Source organism: Galeopterus variegatus, unplaced genomic scaffold (genome assembly GCF_000696425.1).
Source record: "Galeopterus variegatus unplaced genomic scaffold, G_variegatus-3.0.2 Scaffold3575, whole genome shotgun sequence".
NCBI lineage: Eukaryota > Metazoa > Chordata > Mammalia > Dermoptera > Cynocephalidae > Galeopterus > Galeopterus variegatus.
Window position 1 is genome coordinate 92,468 of NW_007729686.1, and position 9,504 is coordinate 101,971.

Genomic DNA, 9,504 nt, shown 5'->3' on the forward strand with positions numbered 1-9,504 from the left:
TGCTTACTAATATATCACTTTTTTAAAATTTCAAGATGGTGTTGCAAATGCTTTAAATAAAATGTCCATGCTCATCAATTTTTTTCAGCACATGCTATGAGTAGCAATTTATACTTCTTATGTCTATACTTTGGCAAATAGAACCCATTTACAAAATGGCGGTCTGTGTGAGCACAAGGATAGTAGGCTGGGCTTTCTGTCACTGTAGATCATGACGTCAGCATAACCCTAAGAAAATATATGAAGTCCTGAATTTTAGTAGTATATTAAGTATAAGGGCAAACAACAAAATGGATTTATCCTTGTTAGCACAGGATGTCCTTGCAGAGTAACCCTCTTTCTCGTTCTCAGATATTAGCACATGTTATTCTTTACTTCCAAAAATGTAGAGTGTCAGGACAGAGTCTCAGCCTCACTGCCACTGCCCAGAAACTGCTGAGCCCCCGTCCATCTGCCACCACCCACTCCGGACACAGAACACCCAATCATGGATAAAAATGAGCTGGTGCAGAAGGCCAAACTGGTGGAGCAGGCTGAGCGATATGATAATATGGCAGCCTGCATGAAGTCTGTAACTGAGCAAGGAGCTGAATTACCCAAAGAGGAGAGGAATCTTCTCTTAGTTGCTTATAAAAATGTCGTAGGAGCCTGTGGGTCATCTTGGAGGGTTGTCTCAAGTATTGAGCAAAATAAGGAAGGTGCTGAGAAAAAATAGCAATGGCTCGAGAATACAGAGAGAAAATTGAGACCAAGCTAAGAGATATCTGCAATGATGTACTGTCTCTTTTGGAAAAATTCTTGATCCCCAACGCTTCACAAGCAGAGAGCAAAGTCTTCTATTTGAAAATGAAAGGAGACTACTACCATTACTTGGCTGAGGTTGCAGCTGGTGATGACAAGAAAGGGATTGTGGATCAGTCACAACAAGCATACCAAGAAGCTTTTGAAATCAGCAAAAGGGAAATGCAGCAAACGCATCCTATCAGATTGGGTCTGGTTCTTAACTTCTCTGTGTTCTATTACGAGATTCTGAACTCCCCAGAGGAGGCCTTCTCTGTTGCAAAGACAGCATTTGATGAAGACGTTGCTGAACATGATACATTAAGTGAAGAGTCATACAAAGACAGCATGCTAATAATGCAATTACTGAGAGACAATTTAACATTATGGACCTCGGATACCCAAGGGGACGAAGCTGAAGCAGGAGAAGGAGGGGAAAGTTAACCAGCCTTCCAACTTTTCTCTGACTCATTCTAAAATTCACACAATAGACCATTTGTCATCCATGCTGTCCCACAAATAGTTTTTTGTTTACGATTTATGACAGGTTTATGTTAGTTCTATTTGAATTTCTATATTTCCCATGTGGTTTTTATGTTTAATATTAGAGGAGTAGAGCCAGTTAACATTTTAGGCAGTTCTCGGTTTTCACCTTGATGTGGCCAATATGGGGATGTGGAATTTTTATACAAGTTAAAAATGTTCGGCATAGTAATTTTGGTACATTGTGGCTTCACAAGGGCCAATGTTAAAACTGCTTTCATGTTCTAAGCAAAGAAAACTGCTTACATATTGGCTTGTCCTCATGGGAAATAAAAGGAATAATTGGTTCCAGTCACAGGTGTAGATATCGTGTATACTTTAAGGTTTGGAGCACTTAGAAGGCTGTGGTAGAACAGATATCCCTTGGATGCTACAGGTTGAGCCATGTATATCTGCGGAGTACTCAATCTCCATGTGTACACCTTTGACTACAGCTGCAGAAGTGTTCCTTTAGACAAATTTGTGACCCAGCTTAATCTGGATGAGGGCAAAGATGGTTCACCTTCCATTATTTGTAATGTTACCTGCTGTTTGCTTTCATTATTTGTGCTGCACCCATTTTATTTCTATTTAAATGTTTTAGGCAACCTAAGAACAAATGTAAAAGTAAAGATGCAGTAAAATTGAATTGCTTGATATCCATTACTTCATGTTTATCAAGCACAGTGGAAAAACAAACAAAAAAAACATGCATTTAATATTTTTTAAGGATTTTTGGCTTTTGTGATTTTTTTTTGATACTTGCTTAACATGCATGTGCTGTAAAAATAGTTAACAGGGAAATAACTTGAGATGATGGCTAGCTTTGTTTAATGTCTTATGAAATTTTCATGAACAATCTAAGTGTAATTGTTAAGAGCACGTGTATTAAGTTCATGTAAATGGAATAAAAGTTTTATGAATGGAAAAAATAAAAAAATAAAAAAGTGGAGTATCAAACACTTGGTACACACACATTTATGTTGAAAATTAGCAATAAAATGTGCAGGTTAATTTTGCTTCTTAGCAATATGAGCCAAAATTCACTTAAAAATCCACTGCTTAAATAGTAACTTTTCTAACAGAGCATAACCAGCCTTTTCTTCCCTGAAATATGACAAAAATTTAGAAGTTGGAATTTTCCCATGGTTTACAACCTCAGTTAGAGTGAAAAACAATATGATATCCTTAAACTTTCAAACAGAAAGAATCTTGATTTATATCTTCATAAGGGATTGTAACTCTGTAATAGCAGCCCATAGGCTGGCCTATCTATCGACCTAATAGTGTGCTAGTTGTTGAGTCAGACTGAATGAATAGGGGAATGTTGCATTCTGTCTCTCTAAAACCTTCAAGCAGTTATAGTAATTTTTCATTGAAATTTGCCATCAAAGTACCAAAATCAGTTTATGAGATCAGAGAAAAGATAGGACAACGAAGGTCACAGAACCTACATTTCTATGTGTTAATTAAAATATTTTCAGACACGGGCCAGCCCAGTGGCGCACTGCTACAGTGCGCCGCTTGAGAGCGCGGTGGCGCTCCCACCGAGGGTTCGGATCCCACATACAGACCGGTTCCCGCTCACTGGCTGAGTGAGGTGTGGGCGCAACACTGAGGGTTGCGATCCCGTTGCTGGTCCCGGTCCAGTACGGACGCGACACTGAGGGTTGTGATCCGTTGCTGGTCACAAAAAAAGACAAAAAAAAAAAAAATTTTTCAGACACAAACACAGAGTTTCCTTCCTGGGCCAAGTTCATTTCAGTGAATCATACTTGTAAAGTCTAGTATAAGAAGAAACTTCTCTATACATAGACATCATATTTTAAAATAACCAAGCCAAAGTAAATAAGTAGCAAGGGCATCTTTTCTATAGGTCTTGTCCAATTCTAACAAAGTGATGTTATTAGAATTGGACAAGACTATAGAAAACATAAATGGATAATGCCAAAAAGTTTACACATACTAAACCTCAAATAGTTACAGGCTAATTCTATCCAACTTAATATTATCATCTTTAATGGCATTCTCCTTTTATATTTCATAATAGTAACACTTGATTGGAGTAAGACATGATAATATGAAATAAAATGGCCAGGACCAACTTTATGCAAAATGTTGAAGTCTCTGTTTTATGTTTATGGCATCCCCATCTACTTTTCATCACCATTATTTTTTTTTCCCATATAATAATTTTTTTTGTTGGCATATGAATACCAGATGATCCATTACAGCCTACTCCCTATACAGGGCTTTCCTTTAAAATATTATGAAACAAATACCAAGCTTGTGTTGTTTTTGTTGTTGTTTTTTTGGTTTTTTTGCTCGCTTTCATGTCTTATATTGTATTTTTTAATAATCCTATTCTGGCCCTTTTCTTTCTATATTATAGAAGATTGCACTTCTTCTGCTGACCTTCTTTCTTTTTAAGTCCACTAAATAGCTTTAAAAACAAAAGGTCTTTTAGTTTTTCCATGAAAGAAATCTCCACAAAATAAGAAGAAAATAGTCCCTCTCTACAGTTACAAAAAAGAGATACTCATCTCCATTTTAAAGATTTTCTTATATCTGACAAAAAATTAACACACCCTGAACACAGGATGGTTGCTATTTCCTGGAAAAGTAAACTTTGGCCTTTAAAGAGTCTGGAATTCTGTTTGGATGTTTTACTTAATAACTGAAATTCTGTTCAAATTGACATTACAGCCTGAAAACTATAAACTTGTGTGTTGTCTTTATTAGGCCAGAAGATCATTATTTTTAATCTCTTACATTCTAGGGAAACCAAATCTGTGAATTTTTTATTAAAAAGAGTGACAGGGTTATTTTTTATCATTCAAATTAATAACAGGTATAGTAGGGGATATTACTGCAGCTCACTAATAATTTTAGTTTTTCTCCCTACAAATGTATTAAAGGGCTGTATGATCCTGCCCCCAACCCTGAAGATGGAAGAGGCCACACCATTTGCTTTGGCTGATAAATAGTGACTGGAAGTAATATGTACTATTTTCAGATGAAAGTAATTGGCTCACCAACCTATTTTTTACACTTTAATACATTCATGGAGATGTCATAAAATTTGTGCATTATGAAAAGCTGAGCCAACATATGGAGTTCATCTGACCTGGAATGTCAGCCAGATATAAAATATACTTTGCATGAAATATTTATATTGTATTAAGCCATTGACATTCTGGGGATGTCTGTTAATGCAGCAAAACCCATCCTCTATTACCTATGTCTGCTATACCTATGAAATATTTATGGTCCTTATTAGAATGTGTTTAAATATTGCTGAACTTGCTGTAACACATATTAAATTTAAGATTTCAGTAAATGAAATTTGGAAATCTCTAAGCATCATGGATTTTCAAATCAGCACAACTATTTGAAATATGTAGAATAGTTTATGAGCATGGTGTTGATATAATATTTAGGAAACCTCCTGTAATGTTTAATGTGCGCCAATACAGTCTTATCAATTTGGAGTGTTTAGTTTCATGAATATGATAGTATTACATGAAAAAAAATATGGTGATAAGATAAAATTTAATTATTAATTTATTTCTTATTTGTGTATTTATCATGAAACTTGTGTTTGTGTGTTTTTAACTTGTAAAAATATTGGTGAGTAGGAGGCATTAAATTAAGAATTAAACTGACTTTTCCAGGTGATAAAATATTAATCTATAATGAACTTTGTGCAGGAATAAAAAAGCAGATTTTTTTTTCCATCAGAGGTAGTTTGAATTTCTAAATCCAGATAGGGTGTCTCAATATTCACTTCTTGTAGAATTTTTTATGTGTATGTAAAGGTAAGTACACAAATAGCAAAATAATTGTAAGAGGATATTATGGATTGTTTGCAATTATGACTCAAATTATTCCCCTCCTTTTACCCATGACCCTTCAAAATGTGACTTTGTAATTTGTCCCATCAAGACAAAAAATCACTGTTTTTTTTTTTTTGTTGTTGTTGTTGTTATAGCCAGTCTAATTGGAGTGAGGTGGTATCTCAGTGTGGCTTTAATTCGCATTTCTGTGACGGCTAGCGATGTTGAGCATTTTTTTTTTTTTTCATGTATCTGTTGGCCATTTGTATTTCTTCCTTTGAAAAATGTCATATTCAGCTCCTTTGCCCACTTTTTAATTGGGTCATTTGTTTTTTACTGTATAATTGCTTGAGTTCTACGTGCATTCGGGATATTAATCCCTTGTTGGATGCATAGTTAGCAAACATTTTCTCCCACTTTAGTTTGTCTTTTCACTCTGTTGATTGTTTCCTTTGCTGTGCAGAAACTTTTTAGTTTCAAATAGTCCCATTTGTTTAATTTTTCTTTTGCTGCTTGTGCTTTTGGGCTCATGTTCATAAAGCCTGTGCCCTAACTGCTGAAGTGTTTCACCTATATTTTCCCTTAGTAATTTTACAATTTCAGGTCTTATACCTAGGTCTTTAATCCATTTTGAGTTGATTTTAGTGTATAGTGGCAGAAGCATATCTAGTTTCATTCTTCTGCATACGAATATTCAGTTTTCCCAGTACCACTTGTTGAAGAGGCAATCTTTTCCCCAATGTAGATTTTTGTTGCCCTTGTTTAATATCAGATGGCTGTAAGCCTGAGGAGTGATTTCTGGGTTCTCTATTCTACTCCACTGGTCTGAATGTCTGTTTTTATACCAGTGTCATTCTGTTTTGGTTACAACAGCTTTGTAGTATAATTTGAAGTCACGCAGAGTTATGCCTCCACCTTTTTTTTTTTTTTTTTTTTTTTTTTTTTTTTTCCAGTATCATGCTGTTTTGGTTACAATAGCTTTATAGTATATTTGAAGTCAGTAGTGTTATGCCTCTGGATTAATTTTTTTCTTGCTCAGGATTGCTTTGGCTATTTGGGGTCTTTTGTTTTTCCATATGAAAGGTAAGATTGTTTTTTCCATTTCTGTGAAGAATGTAATTGGTATTTTGATGGGGATTGCATTGAATCTGTAGATTGCTTTGGGTAGTATAGACATTTTCACAATGTTAATTCTTCCAATTCAAGAGCATGGAATATCTTTCCAATCTTGTTGTTTCTTAAATTTCTTTCAGAAGTGGTTTGTAGTTCTCATTGTGGAGGTCTTTCACCTCCTTGGTTAAATTGACCCCTAAGTATCACATTTTTTTTTCATGACAATTGTAAATGGGCTTACTTTCTTTATTTCTCTTTCTGTTAATTCATTTTTTGAGTATATAAATGCTCCTGATTTGGGGGCATCTATTTTTTATCCTGCAAAGTTACTGAAGTTATTAACAAGCTCTAGGAGTTTTTTGATAGAGTCTTTAGGTCTTTCTATATACAGTATCATGCCATCTGCAAGTAGAGAAAGTTTGACTTCATCTTTTCTGATCTGAATTCCTTTTATTTATTTCTCTTGCCTGATTGCTCCAGTGAATAACAAATGCTGACAAGGGTGTGGAGAGAAGGGAACACTACTGCACTGTTGTTGGGACTGTAAATTAGTACACCCACTATGGAAAACTATATGGAAGTTTCTCAAACAATTACAGATAGATCTTCCATATGATCCAGCAAACCCTCTTCTGGGTATATATCCAGAGAAATGGAAATCATCATGTTGAAGAAATACCTGCACTCCCATGTTCATCACAGCTCTGTTTACAATAGCCAAGGTATGGAAGCAACTTAAATGTCCATTGATGGATGACTGGATAAGGAAACTGTGGTATATATATACTATGGAATACTACTCTGCCATAAAAAAGAATGAAATACTCCCATTTGCAACAACATGGATGAACCTGGAGGAACTTATGTTCAGTGAAATAAGCAAAGCACAGAGGGATAAATAACACCTGTGTTCACTCATATGTGGGAGATGAGAGAGAAAAGAAGGAAGGAAAGAAAGACCACAGTGGTGCCATGGTCTTACAGAGGGAGGGAACATTCCTATCGCTACTAAGTGGAGTGGGGTGGGGAGGGGAGAGGGAGGAAGGTTGGGGGATAATTCGATAATTTGGTGGTGATGAGGGGTACAATAGTAATTTCTGGTAATGGGTATGCCCCCAGTATGAGTCTGGCCCTTCCATCATGGGCAGGAGGGGTGACAATTAGCTTTGTATCTCATGAATATTCTCAATTAAAAAAAAGACAAAAAATCTATTTTCCACCACTGAATCTAGGGTATTATTGTCTTTAATAAATAGAACATAGTGAGTGATGTTGTACCAATTTTGAGGCTAGAACTCAAGAGGCATGACATGCTTCCACTTACTCTCTTGGAACCTTGTCATTATTAAATGATCAAGCCCAGGCTAATCTGTTGAATGATGAGAGACATTTTTCCAGTCACCCTTGTTATCCATGCCAACACATATGCATCCAATCACCAGACATGTGAGTGAGACCATCCTGTAAGAACCAGCCTCTGGCTAACTTTTTTATTAAATATAGACATATGAGCAAGCTTTTCAATATCGGTCATGTTTGGTCCAGATTGGCAGAATTACAAGCTACCACAGACTCATGAGCAATGATAAATTGTTATTGTTTATTTTTTTAAATGCAGAAATAAATCACTGCTATGGTAAGTTAATTTATTTGATTACACTGTTTTTTAATTTTATTTTTAATTGACATGATAATTGTACATATTTATGGGGTACCGTGTGATGTTTTGATATATGTACATAATATATAATGATCAAATCAGAGTAATGAGCATATCCATCATCTCAAACATTTACCACTGCTTTGTGTTGGGAAATTCAAAATCCTCTGTTCTAACTATATAAAAATATACAATAAATTATTATTAATTATAGATTATAGTCACCCTACAGTGTTATAAAACACTGGAACTTATTCTGCTCCTCCATCTGAAACGTTTTATCTAAAAACCTTCTCCCTATCCTTCCCCCCAGCCTTTCTAGCCTCTAGTATCCACTATTGTAATATTCACTGCTATGAGCTAAACTTTTTTAGCTCCTACATATCAGTGAGAACATGCAGTATTTATCTTTATGTGCCTGACTTATTTCACTTAACACAATGTCCTCCGGGCTCATCTTTGCTTTTACAAATGACAGGATGTCATTCTTTTTTTAATGGCCAAATAGTATTTCATTGTGTGTATGTAAAATTTCTTTACCCATTAATCTGTTGATGGACACATAGGTTGATTCCATATCTTGGCTTTTGTGGATAGTGCTGCAATAAACATGAGGGTGCATAAATCTCTTTGATATACTAATTTCCTTTACTTTGGATAGATACCCAGTAGTGGGATTGCTGGATAATATGGTAGTCCTATTTTCAGTTTTTTGAGGGGCTTCCATACTGTTTGCCATAATGGCCATACTAATTTACATTTCCACCAACGGTGTATAAGAGTTCCCTTTTCTCTGCATCCTTTCCAGCATTTGATATTTTTGTCTTTTTGATAATAGCCATTCTAACTGGGGTAAGATGGTATGTCATTGTGATTTTGATTTGCAGTTCCCTGACCATTAGTGATGGTGAGCATTTTTTTTTCATATACTTGTTGTCCATTTATTTTTAAATCAGTTTTTTTTTTTTTTTTTTTTGTTGAGTTGTTTGAGTTCCTTGTATATTCTGGATATTAATCCTTCCTAGACTTGGGAAGATTTCAACTATTATCTTATTAAATAGGTTTTTTATGTCTTTCTCCTTCCTTTCTCCTTCTGGACCTCCCCTAATGAAAACATTTGTTTGCTTAAAAGGTCTATCATATATCTCACAATATTTCTCTATTTATTTTTAGTTCTCTGTCTTTTTTTTCTTTGTCTAAGAGTGTTATTTCAAAACACCTGCCTTTATGTTCAGAAATTCTTACTTCTGTTTGATCTAGTGTATTGTTGAAGATTTCCATTGTATTTTTCATTTCACTCATTGAATTCTTCAATTTGGTTCTTCATATTTCTGTTTGGTTCTTTTTTTGTAATTTATATCTCTTTACTAAATTTCTCATTCAGATCATGAATTGTCCTTCTGGTTTTGTTGAATTGTCTACCCATGTTCTCTTGTATCTTGCTGAGTTTCAATAAGACCATTATTTTGAATAATAATGGCATTTTATAGATTTCCTTTTTTGGGTAGTCTGTTTCTGAAGAGTTACTGTGTTTTTCTGAAGGTATCATGTTTTCCTGCTTTTTATGTTTCTTGTGTTTCTACATTGATATCT

The 9,504-nt window shown here is 34.9% G+C and overlaps 1 pseudogene; it reads left to right on the forward strand.

The window, feature by feature from the left end:
- The first annotated feature begins 460 nt into the window (after positions 1 to 460).
- LOC103601069 lies at positions 461 to 1,224 on the forward strand (annotated as a pseudogene).
- Positions 1,225 to 9,504: the final 8,280 nt, after the last annotated feature.